At 41.2% G+C, this 25,300-nt stretch overlaps 1 long non-coding RNA gene across 2 annotated transcripts; it reads right to left on the bottom strand.

Annotated features, from left to right (window-relative positions):
* On the bottom strand, positions 1-25,300 carry Gm17695 (predicted gene, 17695). 2 transcript variants are annotated; one of them, NR_165653.1, is made up of 6 exons: positions 25,079-25,300; positions 24,117-24,179; positions 14,713-14,737; positions 14,033-14,084; positions 13,364-13,447; positions 1-10,533 (listed from the first exon to the last, which is right to left on the bottom strand). It is a non-coding gene; the product is annotated as a predicted gene, 17695 (long non-coding RNA). The 2 variants fall into 2 exon arrangements; NR_165654.1 differs by lacking the exon at positions 24,117-24,179.

Genomic DNA, 25,300 nt, shown 5'->3' with positions numbered 1-25,300 from the left:
AACAGTTCCACGTGAAGTTTATTGAGAGAAAGAGGGGCAAGGTGGTGGAAAGAGAAGGAGAGGGAGAGAAAGAGAGATCAAGGGGCTTTTATTTATATATGGATGGTGACATAGTCATAGCAAAAGGTGGAAGATGATCCAAGTGGATTCTGATAATATGGTGGCTGTTACCTTGGCAACAGGTGTGGGGTTGTGCCTATGTGATGTCAGAGGCTTCATGGGTCCTGATGCCAGCATCCTCCTCAAGGGCTGCAAGGGCACCTCCTGGAGTGACTTCTCCCTGCAGTACTTGGACGGCTACTCCCTGAGCGACTGTGATGGCTACTTTCAGAGGGATTTTGAGTGTGCCTCCTTGAGGGAATGTGATGACTTTTCCTTGAGGAACTTCGAGGAGTTCTCCTTGAGGGACTGAGTGGGGTTCTCCTTGAGGGACTGTGAGCGCTCCTCCTTGAGGGACTGCATGAGGTCCTCCTTGAGGGACTGTGAGGGCTCATCCTTGAAGGACTTCTTGGATTCTTTCTTGAGGACCTGGGAGGGCTCCTCCGTGATGAACTTGGATGGCTACTACTCCTTGAGCCACTGTGATGGCTACTTCCAGAGGGATTTTGAGTGTGCCTCCTTGAGGGAATGTGATGACTTCTCCTTGAGGAACTTCGAGGAGTTCTCCTTGAGGGACTGAGTGGGGTTCTCCTTGAGGGACTGTGAGCGCTCCTCCTTGAGGGACTGCATGAGGTCCTCCTTGAGGGACTGTGAGGGCTCATCCTTGAAGGACTTCTTGGATTCTTTCTTGAGGACCTGGGAGGGCTCCTCCGTGATGAACTTGGATGGCTACTACTCCTTGAGCCACTGTGATGGCTACTTCCAGAGGGATTTTGAGTGTGCCTCCTTGAGGGAATGTGATGACTTCTCCTTGAGGAACTTCGAGGAGTTCTCCTTGAGGGACTGAGTGGGGTCCTTCTTGTGGGACTGTGAGGGCTCCTCCTTGAGGGACTGAGTGGGGTCCTCCTTGAGGGACTGTGAGGGCTTATCCTTGAAGGACTTCTTGGATTCTTTCTTGAGGACCTGGGAGGGCTCCTCCGTGATGAACTTGGATGGCTACTACTCCTTGAGCGACTGTGATGGCTACTTCCAGAGGGATTTTGAGTGTGCCTCCTTGAGGGAATGTGATGACTTCTCCTTGAGGAACTTCGAGGAGTTCTCCTTGAGGGACTGAGTGGGGTCCTCCTTGAGGGACTGTGAGGGCTCCTGCTTGAGGGACTGCATGGGGTCCTCCATGAGGGACTGTGAGGGCTCATCCTCGAAGGACTTCTTGGGTTCTTTCTTGAGGGCCTGGGAGGGCTCCTCCTTGAGGGACTGTTATGAAGTCTGTCAGAGAGATTGTGGTAGGTTCTTAGAGAGGAGCTAAGACTCTTTCTCTGGGAAGGACTGCGATGACACCTCTCAGAAAGACTTCTAAGGGTTCTGTCAGCGGGACTACTATGCCTTCTCCAAGAAGGGCTGTGTTGCCTCCTCTCATAAGGACTTTGCCAGTGAATTCTCTGAGGAAGCCTGCGATGGATCCTTTCAGGTGACTTATTACATAGGGCTCTCTCCATGAAGAAGCCTTGTTGTTCTTCCTTGTTAATGGGTTTCTTTCCCAAGTGACTCTGCAGGATTCCCTTCAAGAGAGGGTTAGATACAATTCTCTCTTGGGCCTGAAATTTGGCTCCTACTTTAGAAAACTTCTTGGACTCTAGACTGGATATTTCATCACTACAGCTTTTTGTTGCCATACTGTAGACATTTTGAACTCTCTTCAAACGTTCTGGGACTGAAGTAGCTTGGTTAAAGACATCTCTTCCCCAAGCCAAGATCTTCTGCAATTGCACTGGTCTGGGTAGGAGAGACCTTGCTTCTTTGGGCTTTCGAGGTTGTCTAAAGCACTCACTTGCTCCCTGAAACTTGTCCTTTTGCTTAGGGGTTGAGCTTGGTGACATGTACCTGACAACTGGTGTCCTGGCTCCATGGCTATCTCCCATTAAGCCATAATCCTCAGATCTTTGTTTGGGGTGCAAGTTTTTGATTGACCACAAATTATCTGGCCTCATCTTGTACTGAAGTTTCTGTCCTATAAAATTCACAGTTGTGTGTGCTGCTTGGAATGCCTGCCTTAGGCTGTGAAAAAGCGATTGGATAAATTTGGGCTGGCAGGATTTCCTAGGCTGTCTCTTGGAAGTGCTTGTTAGGGTGTTTTCCATTTTGCTTCTTGATAGACCCCTCAGTGTTCTAGGATGACTGCCTTTTGTGCTTGTACTGATTTTGTAGAGCCTTGTGATTTGTGTTTGAGGTCCCTTGATGATTTTCTTCATTGGATGTGTTAAGACAGAAGTCTTTCTTGGGCTTGATTTAACAGATCTTTCATCCAGATTGCTTCTGTATTCACTCTCTGATAAGTCATGACCCTGACAGAACACAGAGTCTTTGGCTGTTGTGTTTCCTGCCATACAACGGCTGCACCATTGCTTTTGTTGAGTGTGGACTTGTACAGAAGTAGGAGACAGGGAAGAACTGGACTGGAAATCTCTTCTAGGACTCTTGGATGCTGGTGTAGAGAGGCTGGCTTTCCTTCGTGATGGTGATGCAGCACCCTTCCATGGATCTGCTCGGTTTCTTGCATGATACTTTGAGACTTGAGGTCTTTTCCTAGTTTGTAATTTAAATTTAAGATGCAACTGAATCTCACTACCATGGCCCTCAGGGGTGCTTAAAAGGTGGAGCTGTGGGTAGATGAGAAGGTACGGTCCAAAAGCAGACTGTAAATTATGACAGCAATTAAATCCTGAACATCGACCACATTGTAAGCAGATGGGATACTTTAGGACAAGACCTGACGCTAGAGGAAGAGGGATATTGTGCTGTATTTGACTTCTTAGGAGATTTCCTGCTATTTTCCCCTGTAGTTCTTTTAGCAGTTGGGTCTGTTCTGAGATATCTGTCTTGGACTGGGAGAAAGAACCTGTCCTGAGGGAATGCTGAGACTCGGAAGACCTAGTAAAATTTTCACATGGTGAAATTTTACTCTGCTCCCTGGAAAGAGAACCTTCCCTAGTGTAAAGTATCTCAGAGTTAGACTCTGATTTCATCAAGGCAGGAAACCTGGCCCCAGTACATGAGACAGACACATGCTCAGTGACATCCTGGAGTATATTGCTGAGGTTTGAGCTTGTTTTCTTGACACCCAATCTACTACCAGAGTATTGCTGTATTATGGAAGATGTGGAGCCGCGTGTCCACATCTTTAAAGGCATTCTTTTCTCATTACTGTGACATAAAATATGTCTCTGAATATAGTTTTTAGCCACTGAAGTCTGAGAAACAGTCCTTGGAACCTTCTCTAGCAGGCTTTGAGAAAATTCCATTAGTTCAGCTGGAACCCCAAATAAATTATGAATAGACTGGCAGATGTCCATAGTGGATCCTTCTGTTAAAATTGACTGAGAACAAGGCTTCTTTTCCATAATGGTTCCCAGGACATTCCCCAGCATTAGCATACTGGAGAGGTATTTCCTAGGTAGTCGCTGCCTAGAGACATGACTTTCCCAGACATTCTGTTGTATGCCCAAGAAAGAATGGATAGAGCTTCTTTGAGCCTCTAATCCAGCCTGAAACTCCTCTGATAGTAGTTTGAATGAATATGAAGAATACCTCTGGAATTCCTCCATTTGGCCCTTTTCAATTCCTTCCTTAGATAAGACATTCATACTCCAGATCTCAGGATATGGGTTTCCCTTGGTGTCCCCTGTCTTATCAGAGGGTAGATTTGGAAGGACCAAGGGAAGAACTGAAGATTTTATTATAATAGTGTCTGTGTAGGACTTTGAAGACTGCAAAATTTCCAAACCAAGGTTTTCCATATCAAAAGCTCTTAAATCTTTAGGCACCCCAGAACCCTGAAGGTGCCCTAATTGGGTTGCTTTATCAATGCTAGAAAGAAATGGGGCTGAAGGGCTGTGTATGAAACGAGATAAGGAGTTCTCTGCCTGTAACAGTACTGATGTGATCATCTCTGAGTCTTTACTCTGATTTGAATCCTCCATTTTCACTACTTTATGAGATTCTGGTGTGAGGCCTAGAGATTTTTCAGCCTGAAGCCTTTGTTCATGAGTTAACAACGTAGGTTCCTTAAGGGGAGATGTTTGCTGAAATATTAATTCTGCAGAAGTCACTTGAATATCTGCCTTTGGAGTTAACCCTGCAAGTTTTACCAGTCCTTGAAGATGTGGTCTTGGGTGTAAATTCAAACACTCCTTTATTTTAATGCTCGATCTCATGGTGAGTCCTGATGCCACTTCTTCAGATTTTACAATCATAACCAGTGGTTTGGGATTTAATACAGTCTTTATAATTTGAAATCCTGGTTGTCGTTTTATTTCTAAAACCTGATGTGTTGGCACTAGGGTTAATTTATTGGATTGCACATTTTGTAGCCAAAGGCTTGGAGCAAATTCTGAACTTATCACATTATGTATTCTGGGAGTAAAATCATTGTATTTTGACTTTTGAGGGTAACTCTCTGGAATCTTCACAGACTTTATAACTTGAAGTGGTGGTCCAGGAATCTCTTCCACATTTTCAGAAACTTTGGGGAGGGTAACTGATTGAGGAACTGGAAGGGGTGTCTTTGCAGATTCTGTCACTTGATCTGGTGGCTTTGGATTAATGCCTACAAAGTTTACCGTTTGATCCAGTGATTCTATTGGAGTGATGCTTGCACTTTCCAGGCTCAGATTTTGAGGTTCTGTTAGCTTAGCCGCTACCTCTCCTGGCTGCCGTGTACCAAAGGTGAGCTCTACAGAGTCTGTATTTCCCTCAATTTGACTGGTTTGCTTGCATGACAACTCAGAAGATTCTTTTTGCAGCCACAGCATAGAGGCCAAATTTTTAGATTTGGGAATCTGAGTTCCTGGTCCTGGTGTTATTCCTGAAACAGGATCTGGGATGTAACAGAATGGCCTTGGTGTTGATATTACAGATTGTTCCCTTTGAGATATTTTCTTAGAGGCCACCCCCAGAGGTCCTAAGTCTTGAGGACATGGCCTTGGAGATTTTTCTACAAATCCGGGCTCTCTATTTACTGGCTTTGGAGTCATTCTAAGAAATTCTTTCGCTGGCTGTCTTGCTTCACAAGTCACCTCTATCATGTCTGCAACATGACTCTTGACGTTGAGGGCCATTCTATCAGATTCTGTAACTTCTTTTACGTGTAACTCCTTGAAATCTTGAAATTGAGGCCATGACCAAGAATGCAACTCAGGAGCTTCTGAGATCTGGTTTAGTTCTGAGGATTTTGAATCTTGATCACTTAGTGTTGGAGTCAGATCAAAAAATTCTGGTACTTGAAGATCTAGCTTCAGGGGCATCTCTAATGATTCTATGACTTTATGTGTTGGGTTGGAGCTAAACCTCACAGATTTCTCCATCATTTCTTTGCTTTTATGTCCCAACTCTTTAGTCATTTCTAAAGATCCCACATCTTGATAAGTTGGTGGTGAAGTAAAATTCGATTTAGGGACTTGATACCTAGACTTCATGCTCATCCCTGCAAAGAACACCACCTGTCGCTCTGGTCTATATATGACTGTAGCAGATTTTGTGACAGAATCAATTGTCTGGGGCATTAGGTTCCCAGGTTTCATGTTTTGAAGAATTGACTTTGGTGGTGACTCCACAGATTTTCCTGGTTCTGGCAGAGACACTGATGACAATTTTACCTGTTTTACACCTTGCCATTTTGGCTCTGAAGTAAATGCCGAAGATTTTGTATTTTGCTGCTGTGGTTTCAGTGACAAATTTGAAAATTTGACACTAGTCAGTGCTGGTCCTGCTAAGAGCTTCCTGGTGGACTGTGGTGCCAATACCATCATTGGTTTCTCCTCTGAAGGAAAGAGTTGGCAATTCAGACTTTCCTGTTTGGATCCTATTATCAGCTCCTTAGGGTTTGTATCTTGAAAACATGGCTTTGGTGCAAGGGAAGACATAAGATGTTGTGAACTGTGGCATGGCATCAATTCTGAAGAACTCACACTTTGAGACTGTGGCACTGGCTTCAAATGGACATTTTGAAGGTTTTGAAAACAAGGATCTGGAAAAAACAACTTATTGCTCAAGTCGTTCAGACCACAGCTAGTTGTCAGATCTACAGCACTTTTACAAAATGATATTTGTGTACTCCTCTCTGGAAACTTTCTATCTTCAGGTGGTGACCTTGGTAAAGCCACAGAATTCACACCATTTGACTGAGGCCTCAAACTTAATATAGGTTGTGCACTTTGCTGCCATGACCCACGCTGGTTCTTCAAAAGTGGGTTCTTTTGAAACTTTGCCCCTAGCATTAAGTTAGATGAACCCACACCTTGAGAAGGTGATCTAGAGTTTAACAGAACAGATTTTGTACTTTGAGACTCTGAGTCAGGGGTCAACTCAAAGGACTTTATGCTTTGTAACTGTGGCCCTGAACTGGGCTTTACAGAACTTATGCACTGAGGTTTTGACTCAGGATTAAACCCAGAAGAATTCATATCTTGACTTTGTGGACCAGGGTTATATTCCATAGGTGCTATATCCAAATTGTTTGACCCTGGAGTTAATTCAGACTTCAAATCTTTCAAGTGTTGCTCTTGAAGTTTTGGAGCTTGTAAATGTGGCCCAGGGTTGTAGCCAATAGAATTTACAGACTGAAATTCTTGACTTAGAGTACATGCAGAAGAATTTATATCTTGCAAATGTATTCTAGTATTGCACCAAACAGGATATACACACAGAATTTGTGGTGATGTAAATGTACAAAAATTCATACCTTGAAAAAGTGGCCCAAGATTATACCTATTAGAATTTTCACACAGAGGATTTTGCCCTGCAGTGTATACAAAAGAATTTACTCCTTGGATCCCTTGTGTTTGGCTACAGTTAGCTGTTTGGAACTTCTCAGGTTTTACACTTTGAACAACCGGATCAGTAGCAAATTCAAATGAGGTTGCGCCTTTGAATTGTAAGTAAGAGTTCATTTCATCTGTGGGTTTCATATTTGCAGGTTTTGATTTTGTATTGGCTACAGTTACAGGTTTCACACTTTGCTGTTTCAAACATAGGGTGATCACAGGTTTCCTATCTTGCATTTGTGGCAGTGAAGTCAGTTCCTTGGGTTTTATACCTTGCAGTTGAGGCCCTTGAAACACCTCCATAGACTTCTCTTGAAACAGCATCTTTGGTACAAAAGTCACAGGACTCTCCTCTTGCTTCTTTGGTTCAAGTTTCAAGTCCATGGCATTTTCATCTACATTTACATCTTGAACATGTGTATCACAGGCCAACCCCTTGTTTTTCAAATCTTGAATTCTTGAACCTGGAATCAACTGCACAGACTTCATATCTCCTCTCAGTGAACTACTTGGGGATTCCACAGTAGATTTTATCATCTTGAGACACTCTTCTACAGTTAAGATCACAGGTTTCCTATCTTCTATTTTTGGCCTTGAAGGAAGTAACCTATGTTTTAAACTCTTCAAGCTGGAGCCTGGAGGCAGCTCCTCAACATTCATATCTCCTGCCTGCATCCCTGGGGTTGACAGCGTAGATCTGACCTGCTTCTGCTCTGACATTGACTTTACCTTTGTAGATGTAAAGTCTCCCAAATGTAGCCCTGGTGTTAATTCCACAGATGGCAGAGCTTCTTGCTTTGAGACTGTGTTCTTCTCCACAGGTTTTATATGTCCCAAAAGTTGTCCTTCTATCAATTCGGAAAATGCTCTGCCTTGGGTCTGCGGTCTTCTGATCAACTCAGAATGATCTGCATTTCCTAAGTGTCTCCCAGGAGCCAATTTCATTGTTTCCGCCATTTGCACCTGTGACTCAGATACCATTTTATAAGACATTTTGTCTTCAAAGCTTGGTACTTGATTCCTTATGACATATTTTACACCGTGAAATGGGGACTCTTGTCCTATCAATTCTGGCTTCATCCCCTGCCTCTCTGGCTGTGTTGTCAACTCAAAACTTTTTACACATTCTAAATATGGCCCTGAGTTTAGCTCTGAAGTTTCCATACCTTGAAGTGGAGTTCCTTGTATTACATCCAAAAATTTGACATCTTGAAGCCATGGCCCTGAGTTAAAACTAACTTGCCTTGAATCTTGTAGCCCTGCAGTCATCATCTTTGCTAATTTGGGGTCATGCATCCCTAACTCTAGAGTCATAGAACTTCCACTATCACACATCAATCCTGAGATTTGCTCCCCAAATTTGACCTCTTGAAGTCTCGGTCTTGAAGCCAGCTCAGAAAATTTGGTATCTTGTTCCCGACGTCCTGTGCTGACATCCTCAGATATCACATGTGGATGCTGTAGTTCAGAGGCTTGTGTTGTAAATTTAATGTTGTGAAACTCTGATCCTTGTGTAGGCATAGCAAGCTTCCTATCTTTGAACTTTGGCTCTTGGCTTAATGGCCAAAATGATTCTGGCATAAATCCCTGAGATATCCTCTCTTGAAGCGGAAAACCTTTTATTAACTGTGTATATTTGAAGCCATGGTGCTTAGGTTTTGGCATCGAATCAAAAAATCTCACATCTTGCAAACATGGTCCTAGATTTATTTCAGTAGATTTCACATGTTGTAGATGTGATTCTAGAACCTTTGGCCCTGGAATAGCACCAAAGGACCTGATTTCTTGTACTGGGAAATATGATATTGCTTCATCAGATTTCAAATTATTATATAGGGAGCCCGAGATAGAATTTGCTGGATTTTCCCCTTGAAGAAGTTGCCCTTGACATAACTTTGGAAATCTGACTCTTTGCAGGTGTGGCCCTGGAATCAATGGAGATTTGACAACTGGCGGCTCTTGGCCCAGATTCAAATCCACGGATTTCACAGTTGGAATCTGTGTCCCCTCAACCAACTCCTTTGGTGATAAACTCTGAAGCTCTGGCTCTAGTTTTGCCTTTTCAGGATCTACCAATCCTATAGATGACTGTTGTACTAAATCCGCAGATAACTCACTTTGTAATTCTAGTCCTGTATCTATTTGCATAGACTTTACATTGTGGAGCTGTGGCCCTGGGATCACATCTATAATATGTGTTGTGGGTCCTGTATCTAACTCTATAGGTTCTACAACTAGTCCAGATGGTTCAGTGGTTTTTTCTACCAATGACTCTGATTCCTCAATTTGCACTCTTGGTTCTAGATTCAACCCCTGAGATCCCATTTCTGAATATGATTCTACAATGGTTCCCTGGATATTATCAACATCAGGCAATGTCAATTCGGTGCTTGCTGTGTATTCATACAGACTCGTTTCTGATGGGTTAGTAATCTTTGGTTCCCTTTTTTGATGCTCAGGATTTGCTACTTTTATGGATTCAATTACTGGATTTGATGACTTGGGAGGTATACTTACTGTTTGAGCTTGGTTTGATGGCTGCGATAAGTCACTCTTATCTTTTGTTTTCCTCACAGGGTCTGTTACCTCTGAATGTGAATCTGGGATTATTCCCATTGAATCCATAACCTGAAGCAATGCCATTGGAGTGATCTTTATTCTGTCTGTGGCTGGACATGGTGCCTTGGGTGTCAGCTCCGCATTAGTTCCTTGTGTCTTATGTGACTTTATCCTTTCTTCTGGAAGACCTATGACCCTCTGTTCTGTATTCAGGTCTAACATGTGCTTTGGATCCTTTTTCAGTAAAGAGGTTTCTTCCTGAATTGCATTAACTTCTACATTTCTGGAAGATGGCGTGTCCATTGATATAACTAAAGGATTGTATCTAATGATTTGGTGGTCATTCTCAGATTCTAACTGCTTCTTGGAGGTAAGTGGCCGTGACATTCTGGCTTCTGTCCTATTTACTTCAGAATTGACCCCAATGTTCACATGTAGATGAATCGATGGAACACCTGAAGATCTGTTGGTACTTGGCTTGGTGCTCTGAGGGATGGGTGTAGATAACTGAGTGTGGGGGATCTCTTGTTCAGGAACTCCTTGTACATCCATCAGATGATTGAGTGTTTTCCATGACTTCTTCACAGGCAGAGGTACCACTTGTTTCTGCAGAGTAGAAACCTTCTGAGACATATGTCCTTGCAGCTCTCTCCTGACTAACGGATCTAGGGATTGTAAATTAGAGCTAATAAAAGAGCCATGAGCTTGTAAGGGAGGAAGGACAGCAAAATTCTGGGAAAGTTCTGACTTCTCAGTGTCGGTCAGCTGAAAGGTAGGCAGTGGTGTGCTTTGGTTCCTGGACTTGGGCAATTCCTTTTCCGGGGAATCGGGGACAATATTGCCCTGGATTTTCCAAGTTGTTCTTTCAGGAAAGATTGGAAGATAAGACAGGATTGAGCTGTTCTTGGAGGATTCAGAGGACATGCTGTAGTCAGTAGAACGTTTTCTATTTTTACAGTAACGGCAATGTGGGACACTCTCATGAGCCACAGTGTCAGAGATGGAGGAAGAAGATGTACCATGGGATTCTGGTAAATCCGGTTCCAAAAGTGTTGCTCTGAAAACAAAGAGAGTTTTCTTTTCATTTTCTTTCGAATCAGTAGTGGGAAAATTAGGACAAAGGAAGACAGTGGTAATTCCAAGTCCAAAATATTTTTGGCCAAAGGGAGGTGAGTGTGGAAAAGGGATGCTATTCACAAGCATCAGTTACTTCTGTAAAGAATCCCTCTACCAAAGCTCGAGTCTAAGTGGATCAAAGAACTCCACATAAAACCAGAGACACTGAAATTTATAGAGGAGAAAGTGGGGAAAACCCTCGAAGATATGAGAACAGGGGAAATGGTCCTAAACAGAACGACAATGGCCTGTGTATATAAGATCAAGAATAGACAAACGGGACTTCATAAAATTGCAAAGCTTCTGTAGGGCAAAAGATAGTGTTAATAAGACAAAAAGGCCACCAACAGATTGGGAAAGAATTTTTACCAATCCTAAATCTGATAGGGGACTAATATCCAATATATACAAAGAGCTCAAGAAGCTGAACTCCAGAAATTCAAATAACCCCATTAAAAATGGGGTACAAAGCTAAACAAAGAATTCTCAACTGAGGAATACTGAATGCCTGAGAAGCACCTGAAAAAATGTCCAACATCCTTAATCAAAACATGCAAATGCAAATCAAAACAACCCTGAGATTCTATCTCACACCAGTCAGAATGCCTAGGATCAAAATTCAGGTGACAGCAGATGCTGGCAAAGATGTGGAGAAAGAGGAACACTCCTCCATTGCTGGTGGGATTGCAAGCTGGTACAATCACTCTGGAAATCAGTCTGGCTGTTCCTCAGAAAACTGGACATAGTACTACTGGTTGATCCAGCAATACCTCTCCTGGGCATATACCCAGAAGGTGTTCCAACTGGTAATAAGGACACATGCTCCACTATGTTCATAGCAGCCCTATTTATAATAGCCAGAAGCTGGAAAAAAGCAGATGTCCCTCAACAGAGGAATGGATACAGAAAATGTGGTACATTTACACAATGGAATACTACTCAGCTATTAAAAGCAATGAATCTATGAAATTCTTGGGCAAATGGATGTATCTGGAGGATATCATCCTGAGTGAGGTAACCCAATAACAAAAGAAGTCACTTGATATGCACTCACTGATAAGTGGATATGAGCCCAGAAACTTAGAATACCCAAGATACAACTTCCAAAACACAAGAAAATCAAGAAGGAAGACCAACACCTCATTCCTCCCTAGAATAGGGAATAAAATATCCATGGAAGGAGTTGCAGAGACAAAGTTTGGAGCTAAGACGAAAGGATGCACCACCCAGAGACTGCCCCACCCAGGGTTCCATCCCATAATCAGCCACCAAACACAGACACTACTGCATATGCCAGCAAGATTTTTGCTGAAAGGACCCTGATATAGATGTCTCCTGTGAGGCTTTGCCAGTACCTGGCAAATATAGAAGTGAATGCTCACAGTCATCTATAGGATGGAACAAACAGGGTCCCCAATGTAGGAGCTAGAGAAAGTACCCAAGAGCTGAAGGGGTCTGCAACCCTATAGGTGGAACATTATGAACTAACCAGTGCCCCCAGAACTTGTATCTCTAGCTGCATGTGTAGCAGAAGATGGCCTAGTCGGCCATCTTTGGGAAGAGATTCCCCTTGGTCTAGCAAACTTTATAAGCCCCAGTACAGGGGACACCAGAGCCAAGAAGTGGGAGTGAGTGGGTAGGACAGCAGGGCGGGGAGGAGGGTATAGGGGACTTTTGGGACAGCATTTGAAATGTAAATTAAGAAAATATCTAATAAAAAAAAAAAAAAGAGTCCCTCTACCAGGAGCAAGGGAGATGAGCCACTGAAGTGCACAGCACACAGACAGAGAAGCTGGCCCTATCCTGAGAGCACACAGGATAATATAAGCAAGCACATGGTGCCCCGGTGCTAGACAGGCACATCCCTGGGGCTCACTGGCCAGTCAAGGCTAATTAGTGAGTCCCACTGAGAGACTGTATTTCAAAAACAAGATGGATAGATCCAAGGAATGACACCTAAGTTTTACACACACACACACACACACACACACACACACAGAGAGAGAGAGAGAGAGAGAGAGAGAGAGAGACAGACAGAGACAGAGACAGAGACAGAGAGAGTTTCCATTAAAGTTGCCATTAAGCTGGGTGACCTGAGTTCAGTTCAAACCCTAAGATCCGCACGTTACAGAACTGACTCCTGTGGTTTGCCCTCTGACCTCTGCATACATTTGGTACACATGTGCACGTGTTAAAAATAAATACATCGCCGGGCGTGGTGGCATACGCCTTTAATTCCAGCACTTGGGAGGCTGAGGCAGGCGGATTTCTGAGTTCGAGGCCAGCCTGGTCTACAAAGGGAGTTCCAGGACAGCCAGGGCTAAACAGAGAAACCCTGACTCAAAAGTCCAAAAAATAAAAAAATAAATAAATAAATAAATAAATAAATAAATAAATTTTTTATCTAAAAAAAAGAAACCAACATCACTGCTTTGGGGGTTAGAGACATGGGTCAGTAGTTAAGAGCTGTGTCTGCTCTTCCAGAAGACTCAAATTTGATTCTCAGCACCCACATAGTGGTTCACAAACATCAGGAACCCTAGAACCAGGGGATCATGTATTCTATTCTGACCTTTGTGGGTACCAGACAGGCATGTGGTGCACAGATATAGGTGTGTGCAAAAGACTCTTACACAGAAAAATATAAATCTCAAATAAACTTCCTTATGACTCAATTTATTTTCTTTTCTCTCTGCCTTTACTGTTCTTCCTTCCTTCCTTTTTTAATTTTAATATTTCTCTACCCCCTACCAGAAACTCTGTTTGCTGACCTTGCATTTTCCAGATGTCGAAGGTTCTTGTCTATTGAGGATAATATATAGTCCTCTGTGTAGCCCATAGGAAGTCCTAAAATACTGAACACATTAGGGTAGGTCAATGGAACTGAAGTGATATCAAAGTACCACTAAGCTATCCAATATGAATAGAAAGCTAATTTAGAAAGGAGACAATTGCTTTCATAGTAAATGAAGTAAAACTACCAGGTATTTTATACTTCTAGCACTTACAATTAAGGTGACGTCTTAGTTGGGTTTCTATTGCTGTGATGACACACCATGACCATTATCTGCTTGTAGGTAAAGGTTTAGTTTTACCTTCCAATTTTCAAGTCATACTCCATTGCTGAGGGAATTCAGGGTAGGAACTCAGGGCAGGATCCATGAGGCAGGAGCTGACACACAGGCTCTACTTACTGGTTAGCTTTCATAGCTTGCTCACTCTGCCTTCTTATGTCACCTGTGACCACCAGCCTGGGTTGGCATCACCACAGTGAGCTGGATGTTCCCACATCAATCATCAATTAAGGAAATGAATCACAGGCTTGCCCACAAGACGGTCTGGAAGGAGCAATTGAGGGTCCCTCTATCAAAATGACACTAGCTTGTATCAAGTTGTCGTGAAATTGTCAGTAGGACAGTCTGAAGACAGACTCCGCTTACCTAAGGAGATGTTCTTCCCCAAATTTCATTCTGGAGTCGTCCATTTGTAAAACTGGTAATAGAAGTAAAGAAACTATTTAGCATAGTGGCTACTGATATCGTCCAACAGAACCCCCTTCATGTAACAATCATGAGGGCAAAAATGGAGTCATGCCGGCCATGTAGCTAATTAGTGGTACAGCACAGCTATCAACATATTAAAAGTCCATGCTCTCTGCTGTCCTCATCATGGACCAGAAGTGCCCCCATTAGAAGCATGGGAATGGGAACGTAGCCGAGGGAGACACAGAGATCCTGATACATCTTTTCCTGTAAAGATGTCTACTACCTTTCATCCATAGTAGAGGAATAAAGGTAACAGACACCTCCCTCCCTTATCAAACTCTTGTTAACTATTCTTTGTCCATTCTCCTGACCCACCAAGTTTCTTTCCCATACTTTGGGCTTTCCATGAAAACATATTGGACACAGAAGCTTGGGAAAAGGGACAGTGGAGGAGCTATAGAGCTGTTTGCATGACTTTGGAAGTAAAGATATTAGAAAGATGGTTCTACTCTAGCCACACCCTCTTTTTCAACTTTCTTCCACATGCTATCAAAGACCAGAGTCTTAAAGCAGAAAGATATACTAGCTGATATCATCAGCCTTCAGCTAGCAATAAGGGATAGAGTCATTCTGACCTGTGGGTTTCTTGATCTCTTCACTCTATAAAAAAACACACAAAAAATAAACAAGAAACTTAGGTTTATGTTATAGATTGGAGATTTTATTGACAATACATCTCACCTTACACATGGGATATTGATATGTTTTATATCAGGTATCAACTAAGATATCTTCTATAATCATATCACTAGTTACTAATTTATTTATTTTGAATAATTTATTAAATATAATAAGGAAACAGCAAAATGGCTCTGTAGGCAAAGGTGCTTGACACCAAGCCTGAGGACCTGGGTTCCACCTCAGGAGCTCTCCTAGTAAAAGAAGTGAAACAGTTTTCATAAGTTCCCAGGTACCTCCACATTTGCAAAACCATATGCACACTCATTTAAAAAATTATGCGTGTATTTGTGTGTTTGTGTGTGTGTGTGTGTGTGTGTGTGTGTGTGTGTGTGTGTAGTACATTCTGAGGCATACAGAAGTAGAAGACAACCTGCAAGTGTCAGTTCCTTCCATCTACCTTGAAGGTCATAGGAGTTAAATATTGGTTTCAAGGCTTGGCAAAGTTATGTCATTACTTTTTTTTTTAAAACTAAGTTCTAGATTACTGTGTGGCATACTGAGCCTAACAATAAATGTGAACCCTGTACTCTAGAGACATGCATTAGTAAGGAAAACAGCCTTATCCAAACAATAAGATACCACGTGGGAACCAACAAAATGGCTCAGTAGGTACAGATGCCTGTTGCCAAACAGGTGATAGAATTGAACAAAACCATCCAAGATCTTAAAAGGGAAGTAGAAACAATTAAGAAGCCCCAAAGGGAGACAATTCTGCAGATAGAAACCCTAGGAAAGAAATCAGGAACAGAATAGATGCGAGCATCAGCAACAGAATACAAGAGATGGAAGAGAGAATCTCAGGTGCAGAAGATTTCATAGAGAACAAAGACACAACAATCAAAGAAAATGCAAAATGCAAAAAGTTCCTAACTCAAAACATCCAGGAAATTCAGGACACAATGAGAAGACCAAATTTACGAATAATAGGAGTAGATGAAAATGAAGATTTTCAACTTAAAGGGCCAGTAAATATCTTCAACAAAATTATAGAAGAAAACTTCCCTAACTTAAAGAAAGAGATGCCCATGAATATACAAGAAGCCTACAAAACTCCAAATAGACTGAACCAGAAAAGAAATTCCTCCCAACACATAGTAAGCAGAACAACAAATGCACTAAATAAGGATAGAATATTAAAAGCAGTAAGTGAAAAAGGTCAAGTAACATATAAAGGCAGACCTATTAGAATTACATCAGATTTCTAAACAGAGACTATGAAAGACAGAAGATCCTGGACAGATGTTATACAGACCCTATGAGAACACAAATGCCAGCCCAGGCTACTATACCCAGCCAAACTCTCAATTACCATAGATGGAGAAACCAAAGTATTCCACGACAAAACCAAATTCACACATTATCTTTCCACGAATCCAGCCCTTCAAAGGATAATAACAGAAAAAAACCAATACAAGGACAGAAACCACGCCCTAGAAAAAGCAAGAAAGTAATCCTTCTACAAATCTAAAAGAAGACAGCCATAAGAACAGAATCCCAACTCTAACAACATAAATAACAGGAAGCAACAATTACTTTTCTTTAATTTCTCTTAATATCAATGGACTCAATTCCCCAATAAAAAGACATAGGCTAACAGACTAACTATACAAACAGGACCCAACATTTTGCTGCTTACAGGAAACCCACTTCAGGGAAAAAGACAGACACTACCTCAGAGGGAAAGGCTGGAAAACAATTTTCCAAGCAAATAGTCCCAAGAAACAAGCTAGAGTAGCCATTCTAATATTAAGTAAAATTGACTTCCAAACCAAAGTTATCAAAAAAGACAAGGAGGGGCACTTCATACTCATCAAAGGTAAAATCTTCCAAGATGAACTCTCAATTCTGAATATCTATGCTCCAAATACAAGGGCAGCCACATTCATTAAAGAAACTTTAGTAAAGCTCAAAGCACACATTGCACCTCACACAATAATACTGGGAGACATCAACACCCCACTCTCATCAGTGGACAGATCCTGGAAACAGAATCTAAACAGAGGCACATGGACACTAACAGAAGTTATAAAACAAATAGTTTTAACAGATATCTACAGAACATTTTCTCCTAAAACAAAAGGATATACCTTCTTCTCAGCACCTCATGGTACCTTCTCGAAAACTGACCATATAATTGGTCACAAAACAGGCCTCAACAGATACAAAAAAAGTAAAATGATCCCATGCGTCCTATCAGATCACCACAGACTAAGGCTGATCGTCAATAACAACATAAATAATAGAAAGCCAACATTCACGTGGAAGCTGAACAACACTCTATTCAATGTTACCTTGATCAAGGAAGAAGTAAAGAAAGAAATTAAAGACTTCTTAAAGTTTAATGAAAATGAAGCCACAACATACCCAAACTTATGGGACACAATGAAGGCAGTCCTAAGAGGAAAACTTATAGCCCTGAGTGCCTCCAAAAACAAACTAGAGAGAGCATACTAGCAGCTTCACAGTAAAAACACTAGAAGAAAAGGAAGCAAATACACCCAAGAGGAGCAGACAGCAGAAAATAAGCTCAGGGCTGAAATCAACCAAGTGGAAACAAAAAGAACTATTCAAAGAATCAACCAAACAAGAGCAGCTTCTTTGAGAAAATCAACAAGATAGATAAACCGTTAGCCAGACTAACTAGAGGGCACAGGAACAGTATCTTAATTAACAAAATCAGAAAGGAAAGGGGAGACATAACAACAGAACATGAGGAAATTCAAAACATTATCAGATCCCACAAAAGGCTATACTCAAAAAAAAAAAACTTGATAAAAATGGACAAATTTCTAGAAGATAACAGGTACCAAAATTAAATCAGGATCAGATTAATGATCTCAACAATCCCATTTCCCCTAAAGAAATAGAAGCAGTCATTTGTAGTCTCCCAAACAAAAAAAGCCCAGGATCAGATGGGTTTAGTGAAGTGTTCTATTGGACCTTCAAAGAAGACCTAATTCCAATTCTCCTCAAACTATGCCACTAAATAGAAACAGGAGGTACTCTACCCAATTTATTCTATGCAGCCACAATTACTCTGATACTTAAACCATACAAACACCCAATAAAGAAAGAGAACTTCAGACCAATTTGCCTTATGAATATCGATGCAAAAATACTCTATAAAATACTCGCTAACCAAATCCAAGAACACACCAAAACGATCATCCATCATGATCAAGTAGGTTTCATCCCAGGGATGCAGGAATGGTTTAATATGTGGAAATCCATCAATGTAATCCACTATATAAACAAACTCAACGACAAAATCCACATGATCTATCTTGTTAGATGTTGAGAGAGCATTTGGCAAAATCCAACACTCATTCAAGATAAAAGTCTTGGGAAAATCAGGAATTCAAAGCCCATACCTAAACATAATAAAAGCAATATACAGCAAACCAGTAGCCAACATCAAACTAAATGGAGAGAAACTTGAAGCAATCCCACTTCAAGGCTGCCAAACTTTCTCCCTACCTATTCAATATAGTACTTGAAGTCCTAGCCAGAACAATTAGACAACAAAAGGAGATTTAGGGGATACAAATTGGAAAGGAAGAAGTCAAAATATCACTATTTGCAGATGATATGATAGTATATATAAGTGAATCTAAAAATTCCACCAGGGAACTCTTAAACCTGATAAAAAAGATTCAGTGAACTAGCTGGATATAAAATTAACTCAAACAAATCAGTGGCCTTTCTCTATTCAAAGGATAAACAAGGGTGAAAAGAAGTTAGGAAAACAACACCCTTCACAATAGTCACAAATAATATAAAATACTTTGGTGTGACTCTTACTAAGGAAGTGAAAGATCTGTATGACAAGAACTTCAAGTCTCTGAAGAAAGAATTAGAAGAAGATCTCAGAAGATGGAAATATCTCCCATGCTCATGGATTGGCAGGATTAATAGAGTCAAAATGGCTATCTTGCCAAAAGCAATCTACAGATTCAATGTATCCCCATCAAAATTCCAACTCAATTCTTCACTGAGAAAGTGTAATTTGCAAATTCATCTGGAATAACAAAACACCTAGGATAGCAAAAACTATTCTCAACAACAAAAGAACCTCTGGGGGAATCACCATGCCTGACCTCAAGCTGTACAACAGAGCAATCGTGATAAAATCTGCATGGTACTGGTACAGTGACAGACAGGTAAATCAATGGAATAGAATTGAAGACCCAGATATGAGCCCACACACCTATGGTCACTTGATCTTTGGCAAGGGAGCTAAAACCATTCAGTGGAAAAAGGACAGCATTCTCAACAAATGGTGCTGGCACAACTGGCAGTAATCAGGTAGAAGAATGCAAATTGATCCATTCTTATTTACTTGTACAAAGCTCAAGTCTAAGTGGACCAAGGAACTCCACATAAAACCAGAGACACTGCAAGTTATAGAGGAGAAAGTGGAGGAAAGCCTCAAAATAAGGGCACAGAGGGAAAATTCCTGAACAAAACAGCAATGGCTTGTGCTCTAAGATAGAGAATCGACAAATGGGACCTCATGAAATTGCAAAGCTTCTGTAAGGCAAAAGACAAAAGGCTACCGGGCAGTGGTGGCCCACACCTTTAATCCCAGCTCTTGGGAGGTAGAGGCAGGCAATTTCTGAATCGAGGAAAGCCAGGTCTACAGAGTGAGTCTATATATATATATATATATATATATATATATATATAGATATAGATATAGATATAGATATAGATATAGATATAGATATAGATATATAGATATAGATAGAGAGAGAGAGAGAGAGAGAGAGAGAGAGAGAGAGAGAGAGAGAGCGCTAAACAAAGAATTCTCAACTGAGGAATACCGAATGGCTGAAAAGCACTTGAAAAAATGTTCAGCATCCTTAATCATCAGGGAAATGCAAATCAAAACAACCCTGAGATTCCACCTCACACCAGTCAGAGTGGCTAACATCAAAAATTCAGGTGACAGCAGATGCTGGCGAGGATGTGGAGAAAGAGGAACACTCCTCTATTTCTGGTGGGATTGCATGCTTGTGTGTCTGTCGGTTCCTCAGAAAATTGGACATAGTACTACCAGAAGATCTTGCAATACCTCTCCTGGGCATATACCCAGAAAATGTTCTAACTTGTAATAAGGACACATGCTCTACTATGTTCATAGTAGCCTTATTTATAATAGCAAGAAGCTGGAAAGAATCCAGATTTCCTTCAACAGAGGAATGGATACAGAAAATGTGGTACATTTACACAATGGAGTACTACTCAGCTATTAAAAACAATGAATTTATGAAATTCTTAGGCAAATGGATGGATCTGGAGGACATCATCCTGAGTGAGGTAGCCCAAGCACAAAAGAACACACATGATATGCGCTCACTGATAAGCAGATATTAACCCAGAAATTTAGACTATCCAAGATACAATTTGCAACACACATGAAACTCAAGAAGAAAGATCATGTCCCAGTACAGGGGAATGCCAGGGCCAAGAATCAGGAGTGGGTGTGGCTTGGGGAGCAGGGCAGTTGGGGAGAGTATAGGGGGCTTTGAGGATAGCTTTTGAAATATAAAGGAAGAATATGTATAATAAAAAAGAAAATATTAATAAAATATTTACCAAAAAAAAAAAAGAAGAAGAAGGAAGACCAAAGTGTGGATACTTCGTTCATTCTTAGAATTGTTAACAAAATATCCATGGAAGGAGTTACAGAGACAAAGTTCGGAGCTGAGATGGAAGAAAGGACCATCTAGAGACTGCCCCACTCAGGGATCCATCCCATATACAACCACCAAACCCAGACACTATTGCATATGCCAGCAAAATTTTGCTGACAGGACCCTGAGATAGCTATCTCTTGTGAGGTAATGCCAGTTCCTGGCAAATACAGAAGTTAATGCTCACAGTCATCTATTGGATGGAACACAGGGCCCCTAAAGAAGGAGCTAGAGAAAGTACCCAAGGAGCTGAAAGTGTCTGCAACCCTATGGGAGGATCAACAATATGAACTAACCAGTACCCTCACAGAGCTGTGTCTCTAGTTGCATATATAGCAGAGGATGGCCTAGTTGGCCATAAATGGGAGGAGATGCTCTTGGTCTTGTGAAGATCATATGCCCCAGTACAAGGGAATGTCGGGGATAAGAAGCAGGAGCGAGTGGGTTTTGGAGCAGGGTGGCAGGGAGGGTATAGGGGACTTTTAGGATAGCATTTGAAATGTAAATGAAGAAAATATCTAATAAAAAAAGGAAAAAAGAAAGTCAGATAGATGAGAAGAAAGAAGGAAAGAGAGAAAGAAAGAAAGAAAGAAAGAGAGAAAGAAAGAAAGAGAGGAAGAAAGAAAGAGAGGAAGAAAGGAAGAAAGAAAGAAAAACACAGACAGGCAGGCAGACAGACAGACAGACAGACAGATAGAGAAGTTAAATAGGTAGATAGAGAAAAGTAAAATGCCAAACTAACCCAGACATTCTGTGCTTCCTGATGATTATCATCTTCTATGAAATATGGCCTCCTTTCCCACCAGAAAACAAATTCTGATAAATCTTAGATCCAACTTCCTCCTGATTCATGTTCATGTACTTGTGATCGGCTTATTTATGAAGGGAAGAGGTTTATTTGACTTCATGGTTCTGGAAGCCTAAAAGCCTAGTGCTAGCATGTCCTTAGCTCTGGATGGTGTCTCTGCATAGCTTCAGCTTAGAGCAGAGGCAGAAGAGCCAGTGGATGGATGTGTAAGACAACGGGATTCCAACTCCTGTGGCAGCTAACCTGGTCCTCAGAGAGGAAGGAGCCATGCCTGCAAGACCTTACCCAGTCTAGAAAGAGAACAATTAGTCTCTCTTGAAGGGTACACTTTCCAATCCTGCTCCCCTGGCAAATGCATTTCTAGAAGAGTTTTGGAGAAATCCCAACTCAGAGAAAGTACCAGAGGCAGCAGAATGTGTCAAACCACGTGGAGGGGGTGTAGTAATTTTTCCTAATTAAAATTGTATGCATGTATACAATAAAATATAACCATACTCTCCCACCCTCCAAGCTTTTCCCACCCACCCCCACAAATGTCCACCTTCCAATTTCATGTTTTATTTCTTTGTTAACCTACTAAGCCCAAACTAGCACTGCCCATATATACATGACTACCCAGCATGGGTATTTAATCAACAAAATGTTGACTGTGAAATCTAGAGATATGACACTTTTCTCCACTACATAAATAGAACAAATAGAAGGGAAAAAGAGAGAATCTGTAGACTAAAGGAGTCAAGAAACATGGCGTTTAATCTCAACATGTGATATTGAATCCTGCTAAATAATAATTCATGTCACTACATGACTACTGGAATTTAAACACAGATGTGTGTTTGAGGTATTAAGGAACTGTTCACATTTTATTGTTATGTTTTAGATGTAGTAATGATATTATAATAATCCATTGTTCTTGTTCTTTTTTCCTTGCAGAGTGGAGGCAGAAACTCAAACTATATGCACTAAAATATTTATCATGAAATTATCTGTGGTTTGCTTTAAATAATGTAGCAAGGGTTGAAAGAGAGTGACAGGCAGTGAGGAGTCATCAGACAAACTTTTCTTCCCTGATATTGAGAATAGGTCATAGTGCCTTGCACATGCTAGGTGCATTACCAATTATGTGTGCCTTTGATTTGCCTGAAATTGTCCTTAATAAAAATCAAAGAAAAATGGACCAGAGATGTAGTTCAGTATTAGAGTGCTTTGCCTAGCATGAGCAATGACTTGAATTTGATCCCCAACTAATACACACACACACACACACACACACACACTTATTGCTATAGCTTCAAAACTCTCTGTAATTAAAACTATATATTGGAGCCAGCTAGATGGCTCAATGAACATTGATTTAAGTCTGACCACCTGAGTTCTGTCCTTCTATCCCTACATACTGTGAGATTCTCTCTCTCTCTCTCTCTCCCTCTCTCTCTCTCTCTCTCTCTCTTTCTCTCTCTCTCTCCCTCCTTCCCTCCCTCCCTTCCTCTCTCCCTCTCTCCATCCACCCCTCTTTCCCTGACTTCCACCTCCTTTTCTGTATCTTTCTCTCATAATCATACACAAATAAAATGTATGACAAACTTTATATAGTGAGGGCTAAATGTTACTGAAATTTCAATAGAGCTAGAAAGAAGACTCCGTTGTTATCAGCACATTTTGCTCTTGCAGAAGTCTTGCGTTCACTCCCCAGTATCCATGTCAGACAGCTCACAATCAACTGTAACTTCAGTTCCAATGGTTTGACAACCTCTTCTGGATTCCTAGGGTGTGCACACACACACAGACACACACACACACACACACACACACACACACACACACACACACACAAATAAATAAAATCAATATATTTTGAGAGAAAATCAAAATAAATGAAACAAAGATATCCATGAATTGAAGATTCTTTTCTTAGCATGTCAATTATCTTTCATCTGAAACATAAATTCCATGTGAATCTCAATCAAAACCTCGAAGAAACAATTAGCATGGCACTTCAGATTTCTAGATGGATGCAGGGTGCAATGGCATGCAGATCAATCCCTGCAGGCAGCAAGCTGACCCAGAATGGTCACAAATTTGAGGCCAACCTGGGATCCATAGTGACATCAAAGCTAGCTTGGATCCTGAGACTCCATCTCTTTGTTTTAATTTTTTTAATGATTTATTTTTATTTTATGGGTACAAGTATTTTCCCTGCGTGAGAACACGAGTGTGTGTGTGTGTGTGTGTGTGTGTGTGTGTGTGTGTGTGTGTGTGTGTGTTCAGTTTGTATTAGTGTCTAAGTGGCTCACTCATCTTACCCTTCTGCTCTACTAGAGAGACTAAATAGCTATCTAGAACTTGGGAAGGGCTTCAATTCCTACCTCACAGCATCCACAGAAAGTAACTTGATATGAATCTTAGATGTAAATATGAAATTAAAGGATTCCTATGTGCTATCTAATATCTATACTTAGCAGAGAAATCCTGTTTGTAATATTCAATGAGGTCTTTCCAACCACTGTATAAATCAGTAACCACCCAACCATTAGGACAACCAAGTGACATGACTCAGAAGGTAAAGACACTTGCCGTTCAAGCCTGGTGACCTGAGCTCATAACCGACATAGAGATAAAAGAATAGAAGAAACTCCACAAAATTCTCCTCTGACCTCCACATGTGAACAATGCCAAATGCATGAACACATCCAGACATGCATGCACATACACAAATTAAAAGTGCACAAATGACTTGAATAGGCAATTTACATGAGAATTTCCAAATGGATAGAAAATGTGAGAAGTTGCTCACCATTTCTAGTCATGGGGGAATGAACATGGAACCACAAGGAGATATGGACACTCACTGGAATGACTAAAAAAAAAAAAAAACAGGTAGGCATGTCAAGTCTGGGCAAGATGACAGGACTATGGGGAGGCAGACACTCATGGTCTACTCACAGGAGAGGAAACTCAGAAAAGAGGCATGGCCTACTAACATTAACCATGGGCACCATGTCTGCAAACAATTCCTCTTCTGTTGGAAATAAAAATCCACACCAACAAAGTTGCCACTTGCAATTAATGTCCCAAGATCTTCATTGTTTTGTCATATATGAGTATAAATCTTTCTTTGCAAAGTGAACTCCCTTGGCTTTCTGCCTCCCATGTGATGGACAATATCCCTGCCCCTCTTAACTCTTATCACATGATTTCCCCCAAAGTTCTATGTATGTCGGTCTGAATGTCTTCCTTCAGCTAAAGTTCCTGGGCAGCATTTATTCAATATCTCATACACTCTTCCTCAGTGTCTTTTTAATAATGTGATCCTAAAGCTACTACTAATATTACCATCACCTCCTCCTCTTGTCCTCCCCCTCCTTGTTCTACTTTTTCTCCTTTTTCATTCCTCTTCTTTTTTCTTCTTTCTTTTCCTCTTCTTTCGTTTCTTCCCTCTTCCTCTTTCCTTCTTGGCTTTTATGAGACAGTAGTCCTTGCTCTCCTGGATCTCACTATGTGTCACAGGATGACTTTGAACTCACAGAGATCCTCCTGCTTCTGCCTCCCAAGTACTGACATAAAAGGTGTGCTCCACCATGCCCGGCCTAAAGCTTCTTGAAATGAATTAAGAGAAAGACATCTCTGGGAACTGTATCAACTCCCCCTATCCACAGCTCATTCCCTCAGATGGCCCAGAGGCTAAGCATTTATACAAACCTATAGGGGTCCAGCACAGAGAGAAGTGGTATTTGAGAGAGAGTGGCTGTCACATACCTCTGTCTTGGCTGCCACCTGTGTCCAGCTCCAATACCTAGAAAAAAACACCCAGATGCTACCAATCAAGAAAGTAAGTAGAATAAGGCTGAAATTGTCCAAGAGTGGGATACCCAGTACACAAAATGGCTCCATTATTCAGGCCCAACTAAACTAACTGAACTCAACAACTCAACTCGACTCAACTCAACTCAACTCATCTCTCAACTCAACTCTCAACTC

This window comes from Mus musculus, chromosome 5 (assembly GCF_000001635.26).
Source record: "Mus musculus strain C57BL/6J chromosome 5, GRCm38.p6 C57BL/6J".
In the NCBI taxonomy this organism is placed as follows: domain Eukaryota; kingdom Metazoa; phylum Chordata; class Mammalia; order Rodentia; family Muridae; genus Mus; species Mus musculus.
Note: the sequence above shows the minus strand (reverse complement) of the source record. Positions and strands in the feature narration are given on the sequence as shown.